The following is a 27,003-nucleotide window of genomic DNA, read 5'->3' as shown; positions in this document are numbered from 1 at the left end:
CATGTGGATGCTGGGAACTGAACCTGAGTTCTCTGTGAGAGCAGCAGGTACACTTAATTGCTGGACCACCTCCCCAGGCTCCAAAGTCAATTCTTGATGATGTCAGTTCTCACCGTCTTTGCTAAAGCTCTTAGTGCCCCCAAAGTGATATCTGGGACCCACAGCTAAACCCATGGATCATTTGCTTCAGGTCTGGGGTAGATAGCAGGGACTTTAATCACTGGGCTACCTAGGTCATTCCCCCACACACTCCAAGAACCCCCACCCCGAGACTTCTAGATGACAAGTCATTTCACTTCTCCCTACCTCAGTTTCCTTGCCTGTAAAAGGCTCAGCATGTCACCCACCTCACTGGGCTACTGTGAGGATTCAGAATGCTTATGTACAAAAACATTGAGAGGGGTCTGAGGAGCTGGTTCTGTCAGTAAAGCTAATGCCTTCAGAGCATGTGGACCTAAGTTTGATGTCCAAAACCTGTGTTAAAGAAGCCTGGGGAGGAGACAGGTCAGCAGTTCAGAATGCCCACTGCTCCATCAGGACCAGAGTTCAGACATCACCACTCATATCAGATGGTTCACAACTGCCTGTAACTCCAGCTCCAAGGAATCTGATGCCTCCTTCTGGCCTGCATGGCCAGCTCCCATTAGACACACTCAGGCGTACAGAGAGAGAAAGAGAGGAAGAGAAAGACAGACAAGAGTATAGAACATGCCTCCTGTGGCTTGGGGATGCTCAGGAAACACTTCTGGAATAAGCATGCCTGTGTTCTAGTGTAGTGGTGAAAGGGTTAAGTTTGTCACCCTGTCTTTCCCACAAAGTCTAATAATAGGATATCTATTACTCAGTGGTCGCATCTCTGAGCTGGGTCATTCTATCAACATCTACTCATTTCATTCTTCCAGAAATCCCAAGCCATGACCTATTAAACACTGAGTGAATGTCATCTACTAAAGGTCACCAAGCTTGTCTTGGGTTTCAGATGTGAGTGCAGAGTTAAGGCAGACTTCTCCTGTGTCTTAGTGAGAGGGATTGGACCTTAGTTCCAGCAGGTCCTGCTCTGGTCTCCTTCACAGGCTGAGGTTCCAAAAGCTCTCATTACTTCTCATCTTCTTAGGCTACTATTGGGAGTCTGTCAATGCCCAGCTTCACACAATGACCCAAAAGCTAAGGGCCACCTTGCTGGTATCTTCAGGAATGATTTAATGTTTGTCTCTAAATCCTGAAACTTATAACACTGTCTAACACAGTAGTGACTATGAATAGTCATTGAATGGATGTATATATGGATGGATGGATGGATGGATGGATGAATTATGTATCAACCATGCTTTACAGTTTGGTTATTATTTTTACTGTTGCTATACCTAACCAAGTGTCGAAAGCTTTGCCATGATCCATGTGAAGACACAAAGTCAGGATTACCTCTCATTTCCAAACTTCAAATCAGTTTTCAGTAAAAATATATAGAACTAGGTCACAAGGTCCAATATTTCTTTGTTTCAGTTCCTCAAATCAATTCAAACCCCATTAATACTTAATTTAATTCACTGGCTCTTTTTTTTCTAGAACATTAACAGATGTGTTATTAAACTGAGGGGTCATCCATAATTGGTCATCTCTCTGTGAATTAAATTTTAAAAAGGAAAAGTAAGACGAAGGAATAATCAGATTTCCTATTTATGCAAGGCAACCAAGTTAAATTATATTTGCTTTCTAAAAATAGATTATTTTCTTAAGAATTAAACATTTGTTTTGATCTTAACCAATACCAATATATTGTATGTAGAATTAACAGATAAATTCTAGGTAATAGTATTATATATTTAATAGATTTAGAACGTACTGAATGATGTTTGAGTGTTAGACACTGAGCTGCATCTTAGAAGGAAACAGAGATGGATGTCTTGAAAGGTACTCAGAAACAATACGAAACAGTGAATCTTGAGGGAAGGGCCAAGCAAACCTGCTTATGGAATTTTGGCTTCAAGGTACCAAGTTGAAGCTTTAAGTACTTTGAAGTCTTGGTTTAATAACATGACTGATGTTGGAAAGACTACACTTTATTAATTTTCTACAGTGATAAGCACTTAGAATGGACCTCAGTTTCCAACTGACACAGACTGTGATGGGTGTCCTTGTATCTGTGGCCATCTGAGACTTCGTCTACCCAAGACTGCTTCATCCTAGAATGGCTGTTTTTCTTGATCGTATTTGATATAGACCGCAGGTTCCTAATAAGAGATAACCTCCTTACACACACCTGGGGGAAATATGCCAATGTCTGGAGACATTTTGATTGTCACGGTTGGAGGACATACTATTGGTATCTAATGATGAACAAGGTTGCCAAGTATCTTATAGTGTACAGGACAACTCCTACAATAAAGTCTCATCTGGCCTATCTGTATGTAGTCTGAGTTTGTGAAACCCCAGTCTACGTCTCCAACTGTGGTTGTACTCCTTGTTGGGATCTGTTGGTGGGCTTCAGTGATACTGGGAATCTCTAGAAAGAATGTGGCAATTTTCAGGTACATGTGAGACAGATGATAGATTGAATAGTGTCTCTCCCAGATTTGTGTTCAATCAGAATCTTGAATTATTTGGAAGCAGGGTAAGAAGCTATGTGAAGATGGAGAAGGGCAAAGGATCAATTGCTGCTGCCCCTAGGCAAGGAATATAGGGACCCTCCAGAAGTTAAAGGAGGCAAGGAAGTGTCCTCTCCTAGAGTCTTCAAAGCCAAGGCCCTACCAGCATATTGATTTTTGCCAGAATTTTGAAAGGATCACTTGTGATAATATTTTCTCCTCTTTTAAAAATGATTTATTTAAGAATTTTGTACAGTGGGTTGTGATAATATTTGCTTATACCCCAGCTTTCCCCAGATCCTCCACTCGTTCTTTACCCACCCACCTTTATGTCCTGTCCATCAAGTTGGGTTTGCGCTATCCATATATTCTTCATTATGTAGCCTTGGATATGTGGTAGTTGACCTACAAAGGCTACACCCTTATTTAATTTTTTAGCTTTATTTATTATACAATGCATATACACGTGTTTTGTCTGTATGGACACATGTGCTTCATGGGCATGCCTGGTGCCTGAGGTCAAAAGAAGGTTCAAATCTCCTGGAACTGGAGCTACTCTGGTGGTTGTGAGTCACCATGTGGGTGCTGGGGATGAGATCTGATAAGATCAACCAGTGCTCTTAACTGAACCAACTGCCCACTTCCCTTGGGACAAGACTGTTAAAGGAGTCAGACTCTCCCTCTCGCAGCATACATTAAGGTCTAATAGCTTAGAGGGTGGAAATGTGTGCCTGCTTCCCTCTTCATGCTAAGATTTTGTCTGGCTTGAGCTTATACAAGTCTTGTGTGGATTCAAATGTGAAACTGTCCTGCTGTGTCTGGAAAGCAGTTTTCAGGTCATCCACACTTCTGACTTCTGTGATTTTTCTGCCTCCTCTTCTGCAATGATCTCTGAGTCTTGGGAGGAGGGAATGAGATGTAGATGTTCTGTTTAGGGCTTAGCATTCCACAGTCTTTTTTTTCTCCTTCTTTTTTTTTTAATTTATTCTTCTCTTATATATTGCATACCAACCAGTTTCCCTTCCTTCCTCCTCTCCCAGTTTCTCCCCCCAACATCCCATCTCCTCCAGAACCACTCTTTCTCAATTTCCCTTCAGAAAGGAGTAGGCCTCCCAGGGGTATCAACTGAACATGGCATAACAAGTTATAATAAGACTAGGTACATACCCTCAAATCAATGCTGGGCAAGGTAACCCATTAGGAGAAAGGGGGTCCCAAAAGCAGGCAAAAGAGTCAAGAGACAGGGCCAACTCCCACTGTTAGGTGTCTCACAAGAACACCAAGCTATATACCTTGATGTATAGGTGGAGGACCTAGTTCAAACCTATACAGTCTCCCTGATTGTCAATTCCTGTAAGCCCCATTTGGTTGATTCTGTGGGCTGTGTTCTTAGGGTGTTCTTGACCCCTCTGTCTCCTATGATCCTTCCTCCCTCTCTTCCACAGGATTCCCTGAGCTGCACCTAATTTTTGGCTGTGGGTCTCTGCATCTGCTCCTTTCAGTTGCTGGATGAAATCTTTCTGATGACAGTTATGTTTGACTCCAATCTATGCATAGAATATAGCAGAATATCCTTGGGAATCAGCTGTTAAGTTGATCTGTGATGGCCTTTGCTTGTGACTGTCTTTGCCGTTATATAGATTCTGCTAGAGCAGAATAGAAATTCAAAGACAGAAGATATAGCCCAAATCTCAATGGAAGGGGCTGCATACAACTTCAGAGTCATATATTAAAATCACAACAGGGAGGATGCTGTCAGGGGCCTCTTCTAAGATGAGACTCGTTAATGAGAGAGATGATGTCTTGATACTATTTGAAGCTCTTGATCAGTTTGTTATTGAAGATTCATCTTTCTTTCATGTAACCACGAAATCTATCCCACCCTTTTCTTTGTTTAAGCCAGAATGAATTGAATTTCTGTCACTCAACAGCAACCAAAAGAGATACTGGAGAAATGCCCTCAACCATGCCTTGGAAAAATGAAAAATAACTCTGTTAGTGGCTATATCATAATTACATTGTAATCTACCATACAGAGCTGGGGTGTCACGTTTTTCATACTGAACCATTTGATTCATTCTCTCTCTCTTTCTCTGTGTGTGTGTGTCTGTGTGTGGGGTGTATGTGGAGGTCAGAGAGACTGACTTTTGCATGTCTTCCTTAATCATCTCTCCACATTTGGGGGGGGGGCAGGAGCCTGAATCACACGCTTGTGGTCAAACTGGCTGTCTAGTGAACTCCCTGGTTCTGTCTGTCTCCATGCCACCAATTACTGGAGTTACCGGCACATACTGCTATGCCCAGGTGTTACGTGAGTGCTGTTGGTCCAAACTCAAGTCTTCATGCATACCCAGTGACCACTTTCCACACTGATCCATCTCCTCAGCTTGATCATTTTGGTTTGATGGGTATCCCCTTCTCAGCTTACACACCACATGCAATCCTGGGATGAGTTTCTCACATTGGGTTCCATGCATTTTCATAATCAAGCAATCTGGGTCTTCTTCCTGGTCCCTCTGGCACAGTGAGGGAGAAATAGCAACGTCGTGTAAGGAGGAACTAAACTGGCCATATGTAACACACTGGACTATTCCTCTATTCCTTTTTAACATGAGGCTGTGCGGTGCTCTCACAGGCAGATCCAGGGGGAAAAGGAGTAGCCACAGAGCGTTAGCCACTGTCTGATGCCCCTCAACCCCACGCAAAACACACACTGTTCAGAAGAATGACCTTTAGACTCTGAGTAAGCCAAAGGGAGGGGCCAGCAGTATAATGAAGCTTGCGACCTAATAAGATAATCTCCACAGCCTTCTTTGGAGGCAGGAAGAATTCCACAGTAGACTAAAATTACCACTGAGCTGAACAAACCCCGCAAGGATGTGGATTTCAATCATGTCTGCAAGAGTCCTGGTTTAGAGTTAACCTTAAGGAACCGAGATAACTCTTCCAGAGGACTCTCTTCACACCTACCTCTCACCTATGTGTGAAGGAGGGTCAGAGTCCTTAAGGCAAGATCACAGTCCAACTTCCTCATTTTGTTTTCAAAAACTCTAAAACTGGCTAGATGCTCACCCTCCTGGACCTGGATAGAAGTGGGAGGACCTTGGACTTCCCGCAGGGCAGGGAATCTGGACTGCTCTTCATTCTCGAGAGGGAGGGGGAATGGAGTGGGGGGGGAGAGGGGGAGGAGAGGGGAAGGGAGAGAGCAATGTGTGGGAGGAGGGTGAGGGAAATGGGAAATGGGAAGGAGGCAGAAATTTTTATTTCAACAACTAAATAAAAATAAACAAAAAAAAAAGAAAAAAAGAAAGAAAAAAACCTCTAAAACTATCAAGGCAGAGACGCCCATTTCAGAAGACACAGCTTCCTGCAGAGTCACCCATGATGAAAATCTCTACTGTGGTGGTTTTAGAAACATGGCCCTCAAGTTCTCTGATGCTCTTTCAGCTGAGGAAAAAGCCTGCCTCCTCTCCTTGAGTCTGTGTTCTATGACTGACTGACTAATAAAACATGGCAAAACAGACACCATAGCAACTTCTCGCCCCACAGCTTTAACATCTCGGCAGCTGCCACTTTCTTCCCTTGCAGCTCATGCTCTTGGAAGCCAGCTATCATGCTGGAAGGAATCGGGCCTGCCCAAGGAGAAGACCCCGCTAAGCTTCTAGCCCATCAGCACCAATGTACCATCCATGTGATTCCGCCATGTTGGAAGTGAATTCTTGGGTTCACCAGCACCCTAGGCTTAGATGGGAGTGCTGGAACATCCTCTCTGTAAGACTGGCTTATGATACAGCTTAATAAACTGAATAAATGTTTGTTTTTGGATATATGGTGCTTTCAAGTCACTGGTTTGGCATGATTTGTTAACAGCAATAAATGACTAGGCCAGTCCCTGTCCAGCACACTCCCAATTATAAAATCAACCAACATTTCCTTGGGGGTGGAGATGCGGCTACCAGGAAATCCCAACCTTGGTGATTCTCATACTTGACCTGAAAGGCCTTGAAAATAAAAACTACCTCATTGTTTCAGCGATTCCATCTTAGGCTCTAGAACCTGCCCTTTTGAGGCATTGTTTAGTAATACTTACTTCTAGTTGTCTGAATGAGAACGGCCCCCATAGGTCCATAAGTAGGACAGCTTGGTCACCAGACAGTGGTGCTATTTGAAAAGATTAGAAGGGTGGCCTTTTTGGAGGAAGTGTGTCACTGGAGGTGGGCTTTGAGGTTTTCAAAAGCCCAAGCTAGGCCCAGTTGATGTGGGATTCCCCTCTGTATGCTGTGAATATGTTTTATTGTCATTGGTTAATAAAAACTGTTTTTGGCCTATGGCAGGGCAGAATAAAGCCAGGCTGGAGGAGATATATAGAGAGAGTAGGTGGAGTCAAGGAGACACCATGTAGAGCTGCTGAAGAAGGAAGACACTGAGCCTTACCAGGAGGCCACAGCCCTGTGGTGATACATAGATTAATAGACTAGAGTTAATTTAAGATGCGAGAGCTAGCTAGAAATACGCCTGAGTCATCGGCCAAGCAGTGTTGTAATTAATATAGTTTCCTTGTGACTTTCCAGGTCTGAGTGGCCAGGAAATGAACGAGCAGTCCCCAATTACACCAAGTGGCTCTCTCTTCCTGTTGTCTGTGGATCTGGATGCAGAGCTGTTAGTTCCTTCTCTAGCACCATGTCTGCTTGCATGCCACCATGTTCAATTCCCTGGTAACAATGGACTAAACCTCAGAAACTGAAGCCAGCTCCAATTAAATGCTTTCTCATATCAGAGCTGCTCTGGTCATAGTGTTCCTTCACAGCAATAGAACTCCAGCTAAGACATTAGTCTAATACGAAAGCAAGCTTTGGGGAAATCACAGGTATTCTTCAGATCTGCTTCTCTACCACTTTTTTACCATTCTGTAGCCTAAAAGAGACTGCTAGCCAGCGTTCTACAAGGAGGAGTAAAACAATACTCTAACCTTAGTCATATGAACCAAAGTTCTGTGTGTCTGGAAGTGAGAGGCAGAAGAACTTCCTTCCCATAAGGAATGTTCTCAGCTGGCAGCCAGGGACACTGCCTTGTGTCCTCCCAACTGACACATTCTCTGCAGGAGCATAACACAACAGTAGGAGTCTTCCTAGCAAGGGGACAGGCCTAGGTTCAAATCTTTACTTTAGCAGACAGCTCCATCTTTTCAAGACTTCACTTTCTCATCAGTGAGGTGATGGTCGCCATGCTATATTAATAGGCTGTGAGGTTTAAGTGACTAATACACTTTGCAAGAACCTCCTACAACTCTGGGCGTATGGCATGGGCTCAGTAAATATTGTGACTTAACACTTGTCCAATAAAAATAACAGAGAGGGGCAAAGATGCGTCTCATTACCAGAACATATACCGGGAGAGAGGGGAGCGGACGAATTCTGTGATGACCACACTCTGATGGAAGCTAGAGACAGATCTCAGGGCACATCTTCACAAACCTGGATTTCTGGGCCCCAGTCTCGCTGATTCTGGATCGGGAGATGTGTATAAACTGAAAAATTTGGGCAACATTTCTGAGATCGGGTACCTAGCGAAACACGAATTCTTTGCTCCTGAACATGCTGAATCCTTCAAACATCAAAATAATTTGCAAGATGCTGTTTTGATTCAGTAGCTCTCCACACATTTGACACATCACACCTGGGGAATGTAGCTTCTGTGCACTTGATAAACTAGAGTCACCGAGGTCACCACGGGCCAGACCAGCTCCTAGCTTCCAAAGTGGATGCAATTCCATTCTGTCAGGAGAAAGCCTCTCAAGACGGGTGAAGCCCAGCCACTTGGGCTGCTCTGATATCTCCATAAGTTTCTTATTTGCTTCTTCTGGACCCAACCCAGCTTGTGCCTGCAGAATGAAAGCTGCCACTCACAGAGATTTTAACTAATCATCCTCCTTCTTTCCTCCCCCCCACTTTTGGGTCAGACTCCCTAGTGTCTGTTACGTTGACAGCTCTCTGGGGAGTCTTCTGTTCCAAGGAGGTGAAAAATTGTACCCACAAAAAGAGTTTCCCCCATCCGATCAATTCTCTCTCACAACTTTATTGATTAACTGATGGAACATTTTTTCATTTATTAATTATGAAGCTGTTTCTGTGATTTCTTAATGTTAACTATTGTGATTTTCTTTTGAATACTGAGTTAACACTGACTAACTTTCTCAAGCTGCTTAACAGGTTTTGCAGCCCTAACTCAGGGATGTGGCACCCTGGTAGAGGACACCCTGAAGTGTCTATAAGCACAGGCAAGGGTCTAGACCTTCATTTTGGGTTGATTAATTGATGGCTTGGAAAAGAGAATGTGGCTTGTCCTCTTTGATATGTGCTAGCATCAAAACAGCATCCCAGGGTGATGTTTAGGTGAGTGGTAGCTAATTAATTAATTGCTACCCAGTTGAAAACCATGTTTGACCCAGGTAAATCTTTCAGTTATTAAAATCGATTTTGGCAACGGGCTATGCAAAGGGATTTGGAATACAGACAGGAATCTTGGCTGACTCTTCCTCTCGGCTCCCTACTCTGCTTCCCCCTCTTCTTGCTGTCTCTGGCAGGAACAGGTGTGTGTTAGAACTTCACTCAGCAGAGTGTGTCAGAGCTCCCTGGGCTATAGGTGCTTTTTCCATGGCCCAGGCTGGTGTCCTTTACTCTTAAGCTACTCAGCAAAGAACATTCAGACTGTGGACATTCCTGCTGGATGGATTTCCATGGCCTCCCGTGGAGGAAGGCTAAGCTGTTCAGGAGTGAGGCAGCCTGTACTAAGAGACCAGATTCTTGCTCTCCAACTCCCCAGAAGCATCTCCAGCCCTGCCTCTCACTACACACATTCTAGAGTACATTTATGACAAAGGACCCCAATCCTGGATGAAGGAAAGGATGAATCTAGTCACTTCGTCCCTCAAATATCCCGAGATTGCTTTGAGTCGACCAATTGGTGTGGGCATGACCATGAACAAAGACCTATCCCGATCCTCAGGGTGATTTCACCGGATTGAAACATTATTCTTACAATTCTAGAAGAACTGGGCCATCTTCCAGAGGAAAACTGGGTGTGGAGGGAGTGATCAAGACCAAGAAATGGCCACCTAAGCTCTAGTACTCCAGACTGACACATTGAAGAGGAGACGATTTTTCACATGAACAAGGACAGGAAGAAATGGATGGGATGAATGGGGTGGATGTGATGAATGGGATCACAGAGTGAGTGGGATTATGGGATGTGAATGAGGCCAGTGAAAAGGAAGAGAATGAGAGACAAAGGAGGAGCAGAACTGTAGGGTCTCCCAGAAGAGCTCACTGCACAGTTTGTGGTAGAATTCTGCCCAGGTAAGGTTCAAGGGGCTGGGGCCACAGAAGCCTGGGTTTTCAAACCGTTCAATGAACTATCAGAAGCTTGACACTTGTATTTGGTGTAGGAAGATAAACGTGGAGAGAGAAGCCCAGCTTTGAGATGGGGCCATAGAGTCAAACTGGGTTCTCCAGAAATGAATCAGCTTTTCCACAGAAGGGACAAAGGTAGCTCAGGTTATATGAAAGTCACTGATGTCTTCAAGAAAAAGGCACCCTGGGCTCTTAAATCGGGCTTTCACAAGTTCTGCTTCCTGTGTTAAGGAAGAAGAGATATGAATAAGAAAGTGTCTTGGCAAAATTCACAAGTAAAGACATATAGTGTTTCCCTCAACTGCCAGCCAACCAGCTCCTGCCACCAACATACATAAGTAAGTCCCTGGCAAATTTGTAGAACAAGTTACCAGAAGGAGGACTGGAAGTTTTTGGAGATGAATCCAGTAGGTCAGGCATAATGGTGCATGCCTTTAATTCCAGAACTTGGGGGAAGAGTTGGAGGTCTACACAGCCAATTCCAGGACATCAAAGGTTACACAGAGACCCTGTCTTGGAAACAACAATAAAACAAACAAAACAAAGAAATAGAGAGAGATAGAGGAGCAAGAGAGAGGCTAAAGAATCCAGCTTTCCTTAGTGGGCAGCACAGCATTGTTAACAATAAAGCAACTTAGCATATTATCTTCCTGATAGGGCTCTAGACTCTAAGCACGTCTTAATGACAGACCATCTACATCCCAACAAAGCAACTGCAGCCTGCTATTCTAATTAGTTGAATTTGTGCATTGCTTTTGGACAATCATTAATGAGCATTCTTTCCTACTGCAAGAATCTAGGCTGCTAAGACAAGACGAAGTTGGGTTTACAACTCTGCCTCCAACCAGTGTTATTCAAAGTTTTTCTGAAAAAGTGAACGAAAAAAAAAAAAGAAGACATGGTTATCAGATTTCTCAGTATGACTCATGTCTGTGAGAGATAGATAACACAGCAAAAGAACAAATCAATATTCAAAGTTATTCTGTTAGTTTGGTATATGGAAATGAGCCAAGAGTATAACAGGAATAAACATAATGTCTGAGTTTAAGTTAAATAAAATCAATCACAATGACATGGCTTGTGGGACTGTGGTTTAGGTTGTAGTTAATATTGAAAAAAGCTGTTGGGAGCTTTTTATGCTTAGAAGCCTAAGAAAAGAAGCATCAGAATGAGGAAGTTGATTGCAATATCAGATCTATCTTGCTTCACCCTCCAGTAGCAGATAAAAGTTCCAGCATAAGTAATTAATCTGTATTACGACTCCAGAAACCCCCTTCTGTGTGTGAAGGAGGAGTGGTAGACGCTATCATGTCAATAACCATGCGGGTAATACAGTCCAGTGCAGAGTGCGGACATGGTGGCTTTTATACTCGAAATCCCTTGAGTTATTGGCTGAAGGCTTCCCTGTGGAGTGAAAGTCTGCTGGTCTCTGGGAACAAGACAGGCTTTGGATAGCACACACAGGTACCCACAAACTGGAGTCTGGCAGACGTCAGTGTGATGAGGCTCAAAGGGATATGAGTACCAGTAATATCTGACATCGTCTAAGAATTACAGAATGAACGTACATCCATCCTGCTATCCAGCCATTATCTGCAGGACTCTGACTCTGGATGCTACAAGCAAGAAGAATCTTGAAAATCCTGAGTGTTTCTCATCATAGGGGAACAGTCAATAAGGATGTTGATGATCACATTATTTGAAAATGTGATTTAAAGGCTTCTATTTGAAAGTGGAAGACGTAATCTTGGGTGTCTAACAGATTTCTCCAACTGAATAGGTCTGAATGGTAACTCATTCCTCCCCCCCCCTAAAAACTAGAAGACTACAGCTGACAAAACTGTGGACAAATACACAAAATACCATATGACCCCGATATATGTTCCCAATCTAATATTCTTTTCCAGACTCTAGAATCTAGAGGGATGGTAGGAAAGAGAATCACAACATGTATAATGACCAAAATCTAAATGCCAAAAATTTTAACATATATATGCTAAATATGTATACACACCTACACATACATACACACATACACAGAAATGAGTTTGAACAATGAGGACCCTAAGAGAGACATACATGGATCTAATCTACATGGGAAGTAGAAAGAGACAAGATCTTCTGAGTAAACTGGGAGCATGGGGACCATGGGAGAGGGTTGAAGGGGAGGGGAGAGGAAGGAAGGGGAGCAGAGAAAAATATATATCTCAATAAAATCAATTTAAGGAAAGAAATGAGTTTGAAGTTGTTGGGGGAGTTGTCTTGTTTGGTTTTTGAGACAGACTCTTGAATATCTCAGGCGGCCCTCAGACTTGCTACGTAGCTGAAAATGGCCATGACTCCCTATGCAGATCTAAGGCATTGGAGTTAGAGTTTGAAGCAAGGTGGAAAATATTGATTACGCAAGTATTTTAGTATAAGTTTCATCTCTAGAAAGTGGGGCAAAGAGGATAGACCAGTTCTCCACTTCTCTTTCTAAGTGATTGCCATTAAAGAGTTCGGCATTTTTAACAGGGCAATCTGGGTCCCGTGAGACACTCACCGGTGGGTGGGTGACAGTCCTGAACAAGTCTTTTCTAGATGCAAAGCACGTTTTCAGAGAATGCAATTGTCCTGAACGTCGTTATGAACAATGTGTTCTGAATGAACTTGGATTCTGAGAAGTAGGGAGCTTCAGTTTCAAGGTAAGAAGTGGAGATTGCAGCTCCTATTTTTTTTCATGTATCCTTTTGGTCATTTCCCTTCTGCCATGAACTGTTCCCTCTTTCCTGGCATCTCCCACCTCCAGTCTACCCTTGATGTAAGAGCTTCCATCCCCAAGTGTCACCGTTGAAGCAACAATAGCTCTGAAAGTTCCTTGGGAGGACGAATCCGTCTCTGGGGGGAGAGTTAAACCCTGATAGCTTTGCCACTGACCAACTCAGCAGACTTTTAGGGAATGGAAGATTTTTCACCGTCAATTTGGCTGGACGTCAAACATACACATCTGTATGTTTGTAAGGGTATTTCCATAGATGTTTAACTTAGGGAGCAAGGTCACCTTGAATGTGGACAGCAACGTCCGTGGACTGACCTCTGGGGCGACTAAAGAGGGACAAAGGAGGAATGAGCCTAGCACGCTTATCCTCCCTTCTCTTCCCTTGTCTGCGGAAATGTGAAGCGCCCCAGCCGCCCTCTCCAGTCCCCAGGAACTCTTCTCTGCCTTCCCTGCCACGATAAACTGTGCCCTGAGACCTTGAGCCTTAAATACCCTTTTCCCCTCTTAAGTGCTAGGTACCTGGTTATGACAGTGAGAAAACTAATAATACAGAAAACAAGACATATACACTTGAAAACAATCTGGAATAAAGAACCTGGTTAAATACAGAAGGCGAACCCAGGCAAAAAGCCTCAGGGAAACTCTGAGGAGTCAGCATTTTCAGGGCAAGGAGTGAACTGGAGAAAATGGATGGAACGGCTCTAGGGAAAACGTCACGTGATGGCAATGTTCCTTCTGTTTCTATTGTGGGGAATAATTTGAGGAGTATGTCCACCTCCTGTGAACTGTAGGTATTAAGCTTCAATGCGTCAGGCCACAGAAAGATGAAGTGTTAAGTTTAGGTGAAGTAGGAAAGAAAAAGAGGTTGGACAGAAAGAACCTGAGAGGCCACTTAGCCTTTGAACAGATGCTCACGGACTTTAAATTTAGGCCTAGAATGTCATCCACAGCAGTCTATCCAGAGAGAAAAGGCTTGGCAGGTCTCTGGCGTCTCATAGACTGAGATAGGGGCCTGCGAGGGAACTCACTGAGGGGAGGGAGAGTTGGCGTGTTGGACCCCCTGAGAAGTCCCCAGACCCACTGAGAAGTCCCCTCCCTGAAGCCTCGAGCCTTAGGGGCATCCTGGACCCAGAATGTTGGTTGGATCACAGAACAGACGCCTGGGGCTCTGTTTCTCAGGGCACCTGGGGTAAGAAACAGGACCCAGAGGGAATGATAGGTTACAGCTGAGAAACATGGTATACTCTGTGACCTATCTTTCCAGTTGGGTAGCGGCTGGGTGTTAGGGTGGGAAGACAATATTTACAACATATCCCTTTGAATGTGGCAGGTTTGTAACATATATTAACACGGGTTCAGAGAGAGGACGAGTGATGATGGGACATTCTGCCAGAAGACATTCTTAAGTCTGGAAAAATATTTTAAGGCATTCAGACCAGTTGTTGCAAAAGATCAGTGTGAGTTGGGCTGTGTCAGAATCAACCAGAACCTTTTTTTAAAGATTTGTGGGACTGGACAGGGGACTCAGGGAGACAAGTACTTGCTGTGCAAGCCTGGTGTCTTGAGTTTGTTCCCCAGGTCATGGAATCCCAGTCCTGGATAGGCAGAGGCAGCGAGCATACTGGGGCTTGTTGCCATCTGGTCCAGCTGAGCAGGTGAACCCCAGACTCACTGAGTGTCTTAGTTAGGATTTTCTGTTGCTGGGAAGAGATTCCATGACCATAGCAACTCTTCTAAAGAAAGCGTTTAATTGGGGTGGCTTGCAGTTTCAGAGGTTCAGTCCATTAGCCTCATGATGCATGGTGGCATGCAGGCAGACGGGGTGCTGGAGCTGAGAGGGCTACATCTTACAGGCAATAAAAAGTCGACTGACTCACTGGGCAGTGTTCCCAATATAGGAACCCTCAAAGCCTGCCCTCAGAGTGAACGTTCCCTCTAACTTCCTTCCAACATACCTACTCCAACAATGTCTCACCTCTTAATAGTGCCAATCCCTCTGAGATTATGGGGGCCAATTACATTCAGACTACCACAGTGAGAGTCCGGAAGTGGAAAGTATAGAAAGTGAGTCCACACTATCAAGCCTCAAGCCAGCCCCAGTGACCTATTTCCTAAAGGCTCAATTGTTTCCAAACAACACCAATGACTGGGGACCAACTGTTCAAATACATGAGCCTGTGGGGGACATTTCACATTCAGACCATAACTGTCCCCAGTGCAAGGTTCAGAGATATAAGATTTGGGCAAGTGACTGGACCATCATCAATGGATTATTACTCCATCAAGGAATCATAATCTGAAAAGATTATTGGGAAGAGGTAGAAACTACCCTTGGGAGGTAACTGGTGGCATTTGGGGCATGACTTGGAAGCATGGCTCTTTTTCCAGTTCATTCTCTCCCCTCCTCTGTTCTTCTCCCCCCACATCTGAATCTCAGTCAATAAATCTCCCCCCCTCCTGCCTTCATCTGTCTCCCTGGCTATCACGGAGTGAGTAACCATGGCGTCACACCTCAACGCACGTCTACAGTTTCGAAGCCAAGAGATGGTGGGCTGACGCTTATGAAGTCATGCTGAAGTAGCGCTTTCTTTCTTTAAGTCGTCTTCCACTTTGATGAAAAGCAAAGACATGCACGGAGTGCCCATCTGTTATTATTCCTGTCCTCTTCATGGTCACGCAGTCGCGGCCTCTCAGGGAAATAGAATCTCTCTGAGAGCAAAAAGATGGTTGTAGGAGGAGCCCGAAACTGACTGAGTAGATGTCTCCCTATGCGTTTATTGAAGTCTAGCTTCAAACTGCCCAAGGAGCTTGACTAAAATGTGAGTCTAGCCTGGAATCTGTTTCCTGCAAGGATTATGATCCTGTGTTTGCTCAGCTCACTCAAATCTGTGCAAACATTTAGTGCTCAATCTCCCTCGAAGTACAGCATTTCAGACTTTCAGTGGCATTCCTTGGCCTTTGCCCCGAGTCACACTAGTGGGAGAAACAGACTGGTTCTCATCTGGGGGTACAGGGGAGTTCGGAGGCTTTTGTCCTCCCCGTGGGGCTCCTGACAAGATTGCTTTTCTAGGGGTGCAGAGTGGAAGCTGGAGATGTTTGTTTGATCTCTTCCCCCACCTGCCTAACTCCACTAATGATTACAGAAGCATACTCCCAGCGCATTCAGCGGGGTTGGACTCCTGAAGAATCATTCCAATTTCTCATTATGCCTGGTAGGCTGGCGAGAGTCTCGGCAGATGGAAAGCTGCATCTGCGGAAGTCTAGAGGCTCGCCTTAGCCTTTGTCTTAAGCAAGGCTGCATTTTCTCAGAGCCCAAGCTACTGAATTCCTTCAGATCAAGAATTTGTAGGAAAGACATCGTGCAGGGCATGGCTCATGCTGGGAGTTATGTTTTAAACCAATATTTATTTCTTTGGACCTGGTGGTAAATGCCTATAATTTCAGAATTTGAAAAGCTGAGCCAGAGGTTTGTGAGTTTAAGGCCAAGCTGAGCTACATTGCAGAGTTTGAGGTCAGTCTCTCTCTAGGAGCTCCCTCTCCCTCTTTCTGCCCCTCTTTCCCACTCTCCCTCTCTGCTTCCCCCACTCCCTTGTGTGTGTATGTGTGTCTGTCTGTCTGTGTCTCTCTGTGTGTTGTGAAATTCTTATTTCTGTTGTAGCACTGGCTGAAGGAGGTGGATCAATGGCCGAATAGCTCTATAACCCGATACTACACCCAAATGTGAATTTCAGATCGTATTTTTCCCCACGGCTCCTCGGGTTAGTTTTTCTCATATTTTCTTTCTCCAGAATGTGAACATTACAGCCTTCATTTCCATGCATGTAGGTATTTTGCCTATATATGTCTCTGTAGCACCATGTGCATGTAGTAACCATAGAAGCCAGAAGAGGTCACGGGATGACCTGGAATTACAGTTCCAGACACTTAAGTGTAACAAAGGGTCTCCTGGGAATCAAGGCCAGGTGCTCTAGAAGAGCTGCCAGTGATCTTCACTGCTGAGCCATCTCTTCTGCTCCGAATGGCATCTTCTTGCAACCTGTTTCTGAAATGAGAACCAGAGAAAAAAACAAGAATAAATGCAGGCAGATCAATGAAGCACTCAGCCATGAGAAGCCAGACAGGGGTCTTTCCAAAGAGTGGGGGATTGATGTAAGCAGGGACTGAGCGAGTCCTTGGTGGGTTTGTCCTAACTCCTATTCAGAAAGGAAAAGAAACTGAAATCTGGAGAGACAGCGGGAGTGGTGTATGACTCATCAATGCTCAGAATCCAGCTGTTTGGATCTGGGCAGTTGGGGCAGCATCAGGAAGAAATAACTTGGCACAAGGGACAGGGAAGTAGAGCATAAGAAGTTAATGCTGAGTGTGGTACACTGTCAAGTGTGTCCCTAGGAGTTTTGAAAACGTAATTCCTAAAGAAAAAGAAACCACTACATATGTGGGTTGGTTTCTAGTGAGGGATAGCAAGCTAAACAAAAGCTAAGCAGTTTGACACAGCAAACAAGTCTCTCCTGGATCCTGTGGGTCAGGTGAACGTTGTTAGGCTTGAGATGCCCCACAAGACTAAAGCCAAGAACTCCACTGGGGCTGTGGTCCCACCTGAAGTTCATCTAGGGCAAGGCCAAGATACAGTTCTTTGCGGGCTATTGGACCGGGACCTCTCAGGTCATTGATGGCTGATGGCCAGTGGTCCTCTATTTTTTTTTCCGTGGGGATTTCAATGCAGAGCAAATAATAACGTGGCAGTGAGTCTTCCTCACAGCACATGAAAAAGCAAAAATAGGCAATTTACATCCCCAGTTGGGAGGCATCATCTGATCAACTCTACTGTACTCTGTTCTCTATAATCAAGTGACTAAATCCAACCCACACTCAAGGGGCAGGGGAGGCACCAGGGCATGAATACTAAGACGTATATAACATTGGAGGCTCTTCTTGAGACCTCCTATGAGCAACTCATATTTTCAGTAGAAAATACAGATAGACTGGATGCGACAATTTTGCACCAAAGGTCTTAATGACTTCCGTATCACTCATAGATAAATGTACTTAAAAAGATTTTTTTAGGGGGCTGGAGAAATGGCTCAGTGGTTAAGAGCATTGCCTGCTCTTCCGAAGGTCCTGAGTTCAATTCCCAGCAACCACATGGTGGCTCACAACCATATGTAATGAGGTCTGGTGCCCTCTTCTAGCCTGCAGGCATACAGACAGAATATTGTATACATAATAAATAAATAACTAAATAAATATTTTTTAAAAAAGATTTTTTTAAACTATGTATCTTCTTGGGTTATATGTCCTGGTCTCCCAGAAGTACACCACAAATTGGTATCAATAAATGGTATTCTATACCATGGGTAGAACTGACTATTATCTGAGACAAATAGGTCAAATGCACAGCAGAAGGTCAACTTGGTGCTAGAGGGAGGAGTGCTCACTGGAGCCAAAAAGGACCTTACCTCGAGTGCATATAGAATACCTTGGTGTGGCCGAGGAATTCCAGCAAGGCAGGAAACGGTTCACCACTCAACAGTATGTAATAGCAGCAGCGTAGAGACACCTTTGTAGGTCACATGTAAAATAGCAGTGCCAGCTGTGCTGAACTCATGGCCTGGACATCACTAGTCATACAAATATTTTAATCATATCAAGTGTGCCACTCAAAATCTCAGGGTTCAAAAGTGAGACTTGTGGTTCAGTAAGTGGGAGGGGGACTCCTTGCTTAGCGTGGGGAAGGTCCCGGGTTCAATCCCTGACGCTAAAAGAGAAAGGGGACTAGTGTGACACAAATACATAAGCATTGACTACCATAGAAATGAAGTCTCAAAGCCAATTCACTGGGGTGAAGATAAGAAAAGTCAGTGCCTGCTACGATTCCCAGCCTTGGCAGCATTTTGGAGTGTTCTGCTCCCAGAGGGTCTAGTTTCATGCTGGTTTGAGGTGGTGTTTCAGAAGCTCCCCAGGTGATTCTGGTATGCAGCCATAGCTGGGAACCACTGAGCTAACTGCAAAGCATTGGCTTGGTCAGATGTGCAGGGGCTTGAGCAGAGGGAGCTAAACTTCACCTTGCTTTCCTGTGTAGGTTCCTAAGTCTGAGGAGTCAAGGGAAAATGCTACAGAGGAATCTCAGGAGTGGTGTGGGAGGTCCTTCTGTCTATGTGTTGCTCTTATTGGTTAACGAATAAAGAAACTGCCTTGGCCTGATAGGGCTGAGTAGAGCTAGGCATAGGAAACTAAACTGGATGCTGGGAAAAAGAAGGCAGAGTCAGGAGAAGCCATGTAGCCCTGCCAGAGACAGACGCTGAAACTTTACACAGTAAGCCACTGTCTCTTGGCGATACACAGATTAATGGAGATGGATTAATTTAAAATATGAGTTATCCAGAAATATGTCAGAGTCATTGGCCGAGCAGTGTTTTAAATAATATAGTTTCTGTGTGATTATTTCGGGTCTGAGCGGCTGGATGGCTGGGAAAAAACAAACAGCTTCTTACCACACAGAAGAACAGAAGGACAGACTTCTTCACACCGGTGCCTCCAGGAACACTTTCTAACATCCTAGTCTCACTCCCTCAATAATTAGACACCAAAGATAAAGCCATTCCAGGAAGGTAAATGTTCTACCCTGTGTTCACATGGGAGTTAGTCTGTTTGCACTGCTATAGCAGAATGCCATGGATTGGGTTCATTTTTCAACATTTCTGAAAGCAGTGAAGTCCATGACCAAGGCTCTATTGGAAAAGGGAATGGCTGTCTGGTGAGGGCTGCTCTCTACCTCCAAGATGGTTCCTCAATGCTATGTCCTCTAGAAAGGAGAGGCATTGTGTCTTCACAAGAATTGATGAATTCTAATGGTACATTAGAATCCTTCTATCCAATATTAGCATATCATGGTTTATGACTTGGGAAGAAGTAGAGATTTAAAGGTGAGCACAGAACTGTTACTTAAGTAGAAGTTGGAAAAGGAGATAGAGACTCAGAAAGAACACTCTAAGAATCAGGGAGTCCCTGAGAAGGTTGTTCCACCCAATAGAATGTAAAAATCAGAAACAGGTACAGAGATATGGGACCAAAGCAGGTGCCCTTTGACTAAGTAGATTGGAAACACAGGAGGAAGAGCAACAAGATAGGGGTGTATTCAGGGAACTACATGGAAAAGAGTGAAATCTGGTGGAAGGGTGGAAGAGAAGAAGAGGGAAGAGGCAAGAGTACGTCACAGAGAAACAAAACGGTGGCCAAATGATGCAGGCACGGGGCAGAATGTCCAAACAGTATTTCCAGTTGCATCACACAAAAGAAGAGTCAGGACAGCACTGCTCCCGGTGGACAAACAGGGTGAATGGATAACAAAAGAATTTCAAACAGCAGAGGTTTTCATGTCCACTTTTACTTCTGTCTTTACCAAAACATATTATGTTTTGATGTAAGGTCTGTGGGTTTCACTCTGAAAGCAACCACAGGCCGACATATTGTCTCCCAGGGAACCAGTGCCCAGTAATTCTCTTGATTTCTGATCCCCTTTCAGCCCCACCCAAGGCTGCTGCTAGGTGGAGTTGGATATTTCTTTGTCCTTTTTTTTTTTTTGTGTTTAACTCCCAGGCTTATTTTCTAGCCCTGGAGTCCCCGTTCTACACCACACGATGTGGTTGGGGCTACTATGCTGAAAATAGACCAGACCATCCTCTGCAAAAAGCTGCCTGAAATTAAACCCACAGGGACTCGTGACGTTCAGTTGAATGGACACAGGGAATTGCCAGCAGTCCCTGGGAAGGAAGCAGCAATTATTGTGAGCATTTGCAGAGAGGGGGTGTTACCTCGGAAGCGTCACAGTTTGCAGCCATAAGGCTGCCCATCTCTTAGGAAGCAGAAAAGATGACCACATTCCTCATAACCCCATGAGCTTAACCGGGCTTCTGGAGAAGGCGCGAGAGCAAATCACCAGGCAATCAATGTGTAGTCAGCCAGAGTGGGCAAGGCCCATGTAGCTGCAAGAAGTAAATCAAGTTGGGGCCAATTTAATTTCCTTCTATGATAGAGTGACAGCCTATGTAGATAACATACAAGCAATAGATGTAATCGACCCGAGACCTCAGCGAGGCATTTGCTCCTGCCCCACGTGACAGCTCAGTGACAAGCCCACTTGCGACAGTTCAGGACAGGGGTCATCAGCCCAGGAGTTCTTACACAAGATGGTGGGGGGATCTGGTTCCTGTCACACAGTCCCCCTGTCTGCTCTTTACTGCAAGAAGATGATGCTCAGAGTCACCCAGTTCTATTTGGCAAACATTTGGTTTGTGCCTCTTGGTTATATGCACCACTGACCCTTAATACATACACACTGAATAAATGCTTATGCTATAATTACCAGTGTTAGGGGAACTGACGCAGGGGAGCCCAACCAAGTCTCAATATGCTACTGTGTGCGGGGTGTGTGGTGTGGTGTGTGTAGACCAGTGGTCAACCTCGAGTGTCTTGTTCAAGTGTTACCCACCTTGGATTTTGAGGCAGGGTCTTTCGCTGTCCCAGAGATTATGGGTTTGGCTGAACCACGAGCCCTAGAGAGTCACCTGTCTCTGCCTCCTCAGTGCTGGGATGACAAGAACACTTCGGCAGACGAGGATCTTTAGATGTGTTCAGAGGATGGAACTCAGGTCTTTGTGACAACTGAGCTATCTTCCCAGCCCCCAAAACTTGTTTTTTTTTTTTGTATTCTTAGCAAACTGAGGAAAAGCAGGTGCAACATGAGAAGCAGAATTTGCTTCTCAGTGCTTATGCAGCCATGGAGGCTAGCACCTTGAATGTCAGGGTTTCAATAATGCAAACTTGAATAAGTCATAAGAAGCAGACCAGAACCATAAGCACATGAAACAAGGTTCAAGACGGACACTGACCTATTCAGGTGTAGTTGGTCTATGTTGAGATGTAGGCCACACTAGACCCCCAGGTGGCAGAAGACACCAGGAATTGATAACTGCCATTCTTCCCGAGGCACAGACTTTATAGACTTTGCACTTGTGGGGAGCAGGATGAGAAGATGGAAAGGATGGGGTGACTCAGTGGGTGGGCAAATATAGGCAGCTCCTCTAAAGAGACGGTGTCAGTTGTAACCGCTGTCATTGAGAGCGTAGGTAATATGCCCTTGGTAAACAGGGCACAGGCCATCACGTTCCATTGTTCCTCTGAGTAGGGAAAAAATCAGGTGCAAGATTTTATTATTAAAGTTTGTCTTTCCCGACCAAACACATATATACATTTTAATATAAAAAATGCTTAAAGAAATGTCAAAACACCATAAAAAGGCCAGAGAGATGGATGGGTCAGTAAAATACTTGCATGAAGACCTGAATTTATCCTCAACACTAGGCAGGCAGGGCTTGTGTCTGTAAAGTACTCCCAGCCCTAGGGAGGCAGAGAGATCTCTGGGCCTTGCTGGCCAGTCAGCCTAGCTGAATCAGTGAGAAGGAGGGACAGGAGCAATCAAAGAAGACACTCATCAACTTTTGACTTCTGTGTGAGTGTGTGTGTGTGTTCACGTGTGCGTGTGTGGGCACATGCACACACAGAGCAGGGAAAGGAGAGAAGAGAGAGGAGGGAGGAGGAAGGAGAGAGGGAGCGAAGAGTAACAAGGAGAGAAGGAGAGAGAGAGACACACACACACACACACAGAGAGAGAGAGAGAGAGAGAGAGAGAGAGAGAGAGAGAGAGAGAGAGAGAGAGAGAGAGAGTATCATCAAAAAGCAAAGCAGACCTTTGAATTCATGAACACATGGCATAGTATGTGCCCAGCCTTCCTCTGTCACAACAGGGCTGTTTCTGGGATAATCCTCTGAATGGGTTCTGTGTAAGCACTGAGTCTCAGGTCTATACCTCCTGATGTTTGCACTAGAAGCCCCTGACTGAAGATGCTGGGGCTGCCTGGTGAGAAAAGTTTAGGAACTGAAGAAATGAATCCCACACACTCCTTTCTCTCTTCCCATCTAAGTTTTTCCTAAATTGCAATAGTTACTTTTCTCATTGCTGTAACAACATGTGTGGCAAAAGCCATGTAAGGAAGGAAGGGTGTATTTGGCCCACAGTTTGAGGGGGAGTCCATTGTGGTGATGTCATAGAAGCGAAGTCTTGAGGCAACTGGTCACATTGCATCTGGGGTGAGGAAGACAGAAAGATGCGTGATAGTGCTCACTTCCCTCTGTCCTTACATTCAGTCCTGGATTCCAGCTCATGGAATCCAGTTAGCGGGGTTCCCAGCTCAGCTAATCCAGGCTAAATGCTCCCCCATAGACATGCTCTTAGGAAATCTTGATGGCCATCAGTATTAACCATTGCAAGTATTTATCAAGTTCTCACCCCACTGTACATTTATGGTTTAGATGTGTTCATCTATTCTCCGAGGAAAACGTAAAGCATCGAAGATCCCTGTTAGGAATATGATGAGCCTCTCTACCGCAAATAATTCAAAAATTAGACCGAATAAAAGATGCCCACGTTTAATGCAGCGCTCCCAGGTGGCGGGAAAGCATGGCAGGAAAGAGAAATCAGGGGAGACCATGCAAAACCCAAAGACCACGTGTTCCTTTTCTGGGCAGCAGTCTAAAAAGCCTGTGAGAGTGGTCCTGACCCTCCCTGCAGAGGGGTCAGTGCTTGGTGGGCTTTCCCAGGGGGAGGGCCTTCCAAAGATGGATGCCGGGTATTACATTTGATGACTTAAGGTACTGGTAGCTCATTACTTTATTTTCTAATTTTCTTGCTAAAACACAGAGAGGTGTGCCCCATGTATTAAACATGGGTATCTTTTATTTGGTCTAATTTGATCTGATTGGAATTATTTGCATCTACAGAGAGGCTCGTCTTATTCCTAACAATCCCTTCATGTTCTCCTTTTCATTTCCAACACATTTTACAGGGTCTGACTGAGAGTAGATGCTCTGAATCTAGTAGACACTCTGTGGACTCCTATGGTGAGACCCAGCAGCCCCATTCCCAGTCAGAAGATGGCAGAGCACGCAGACTGCACAGAAACACAGGAGAGCAGGCAGGAAAGAGATTCACATTTATTACAGGAAGTTCACAAATCAGAAACTGAACGAGGTGACGATTGCAGAGCACAGACACTCTGTGGGGTCCAAGTGGCCATGTCTAGGCCACCCTTCTCTCTCTCTTTTCATGGGACAAGTAGCATTGCCAGGCTGTCTGGCAGCAAATCACATCCCTCTCTCCCCAGCTTTGGAGTCACGGAAATCTATTTTTATTCTTTTTCTCTCTCCATCTCTCAAGACTGGTAGCTCCTCTGGAGTCGGTGAGTAGTAGTAGTATATGGATCTACAAGCCCTATGGAAAGCCTTCTAGTTCCTGCTCCCAAGTTTCTAGAGAGAGGAGGTTTGAAAGCTATGAACTGTGTGACCCACAAAGTACAGAAGCTGTGGTGATGATTTCTCATTTTTTTTTTTGGACCCTCTGAAGCTTCTCCACAGGAGCTAGGCAAAACCATCTTTTCCCTCTGGAACTAGCACATCTCTGGCTTCCCTGATTTGAGCCAGTGATCTGTGACTCCAGCCCAAAGCAACAGGCCTTCATTGAAACCCTTCCCCTTACCAAGGTCTAAATTCAGCCTTACATCCGTATTGTAGCCTTTGTACACAGACTCCCTCTCTGGTAAGGCCAAAGTTACATTACAAGGAATTTGCTTTTTCTTGTATGTTTATTCCAATCTCCATTTAGGTCTTTTGTTTTGTTTTGTTTTGCTTTTAAAGACAGGGTTTCTCTGTGTAGCCCTGGAACCCACTATTTAGACCAGGCTGGCCTTGAACTCACAGAGATCCACCTGCCTCTGCCTCCCAAGTGCTGGGATTAAAGGCGTGCGCCACCACCGCCTGGGTTCCATGTAAGTCTTGACATTTTCCCACTTTCTTCCCACATAGCATGAGTTGTGTTGGGACTCCTGGGAACAGGGCCCTCAGGAGAAAGTCCCTCCTTCCCGATTCCTTGATAGGAAGATAAGGAATAAGATCTCAGTGCAACTAACTCATCATTTAATCAAAGCTGCCAGACTCCCGCATTACTTTCCATCATTATCAAAGTAACACTTGTTTCAGAAGTTTTGGAACACACAGAAGATAATGTTTGAAAGTCTTGCACATTCTAGGGTATTTCCTGTCAGTACAAATAGGCACACATTTCCAAGGAAATTGGAATCATATCATCTAGTTCTCTGTGCTTCTTTCCTTTTGATATTTTATGGGAACATTTCATGTCATTAAATATCTTTCCAAAGTATAATTTTTCATAGCTTCAAAAAATGGCACTATATGGACCCGCTTTGGTGTTTTGCCCTGTGTTAGGCATTCCAGACATTCCCATTCTCAATTTTAAAGTTATTCACTTATTATAATTGTGTGTATGGGGCATGCATTCTTTCATGTGGAGGTCAGAGGTCAGTTTGGGGGAGCCGGTTCACTCTTCCCACTTTCCCATGGGTTCCAGTCTCCCGTGGCAAACACCTTTACCCTCTGAGGCATCTCCCCTGCCCCGGGGATTCTCAGAGTCTCCTTTGACTTTCTCTGTCCACTTCCTGCAGTCACCTTCAAGCTTTTGATTCACTATTTAGTCCCATGATGTGTTTACTTGAAAAGCTCTCAAGTCCTGCCCCATCTTGTCCAGCCCCTACACCAAACATCTCTCTGTGTGTTGCTCTTAGCCTGAAGTAAAGAAGCCAAAGCTTAGGACCCCTGTGAAATTCCTTGGCCCTAGACCCTTTACTCAGTTACCCACAGCTGTGCCCAGGCCAATGCCCCAGGGACTAGCAATCAAGGGCTGATCTACTGCTTGGTTTCTTTGTTCTTTGCCTCTTTACAAAGTTAGGTCTTCGATTAGTTCCTTGCTTCTGAGTCTCCCCTCCTGTGGTTGTCATTCTTCTTCTTTCTATTCTAACCCCTGAGCCTTGTCTTCTATACTGCTCTCTACCAGAACAGCCGTGTCACATTGTGTGTGTGTGTGTGTGTGTCTGTGTGTGTGTGTCTGTGTGTGTGATAACGAGGGCTGATCAGTAATACGACCTTACATATATACTATGAATGGCTCAAACTCAGCCTGTAGGCTCCCGTCTGAAGAAAGTAGACATAAAGCCTTTGGGACTCTTTTTCTACTTTAGGTGGACCTACCCCGGGCCTCAAGCGGCTTTGTTTTTACTAATAAAAGACAAGCTCTCCGCATTCAAGGGCACTCAGGTGACTGAAAAAAAAAAAACCCAGCTAATTTTATCTAGAAAAAGGCCAAGGTCTCATTTCTAAGAGAAGACTGGAGCTTGTGAAACTACTTGAATTCACTTTCTGGCTATAAGATCTCGGCATTCAGGTTGGTTGTTTGCCATTTTGTATCTCAGTTGGCTATCTTGGAAACCAGACCTGAAGATTAATGGGTAATGAATCTAATGTGAGTAGAAAGTACCTGGCCAGTGGCAAAAACGGTCAGTGGAGAGTGACGATGTTTCCAAACATCCAGATCTTTCTCTCAGAGAGACAAGGACATCTGAAAGAACCCATGTCTCCTTTTCCTTTTGTGCAGAATAGAGGAAGACCCTGCAATCGGGGAGGGAAGTTATGCTTCAAATAGAGCAAGGAAGGCAGAGTTTAGAAGGTTCTATTCCAAGCCTGAACTGTTTGTATGTGAAAGGGTGTGACTGTGTGTCTTGTGAGAGACTCATAGACAGAAACTATGCTGGGCCCATCTCCCTGTCTTCGCTGCACATAACAGGTACTCAATTCAATGCCACAAATGCGATAAGCTAAGGTTGGAATTAGAAGACAAAAGTGGGACCTGTGAAGTTGAGGATGAACTCATCAACACTGAAATTTCCTCACCAATCTGGGAAATTTGCTTCCCGTACTGAGGGAGCTGCCGCTGTCTGAGCTGAGGACAAAGACAAAGGTGTTTGCTTTTTTTTTTAAAAATCTACTCTTGATTAGAAAGGATGTGGGGGGGGGAGGGTGGACATGATCTAAAAATGTTGAAAAATGGGCTCTGCTGGCTTTTATTAAATTAGTGCAGTGTCCAAGGGATACCCTTTGACTTATCTGGCAGGCACAAGTACATCGGCTATGCTGAAAGCATTAGCACATTTTTGTAATAGGGAAAAGATGGTTCTCCTTGTAATGGGTGTAGAGCTGGTGCTCAGGCAGTTGCTGATGGCAGTGATGTCTTCCTGGGACTCCTCCTTGCTTTAGTGTATCTTCCTCTTTGGGGTGATCTATCATCATA

Source organism: Microtus pennsylvanicus, chromosome 4, assembly GCF_037038515.1.
Source record: "Microtus pennsylvanicus isolate mMicPen1 chromosome 4, mMicPen1.hap1, whole genome shotgun sequence".
NCBI classification, from domain to species: Eukaryota; Metazoa; Chordata; class Mammalia; order Rodentia; family Cricetidae; genus Microtus; species Microtus pennsylvanicus.
The sequence above is the reverse complement of the archived record's forward strand: the minus strand, read 5'-3'. Positions refer to the sequence as shown.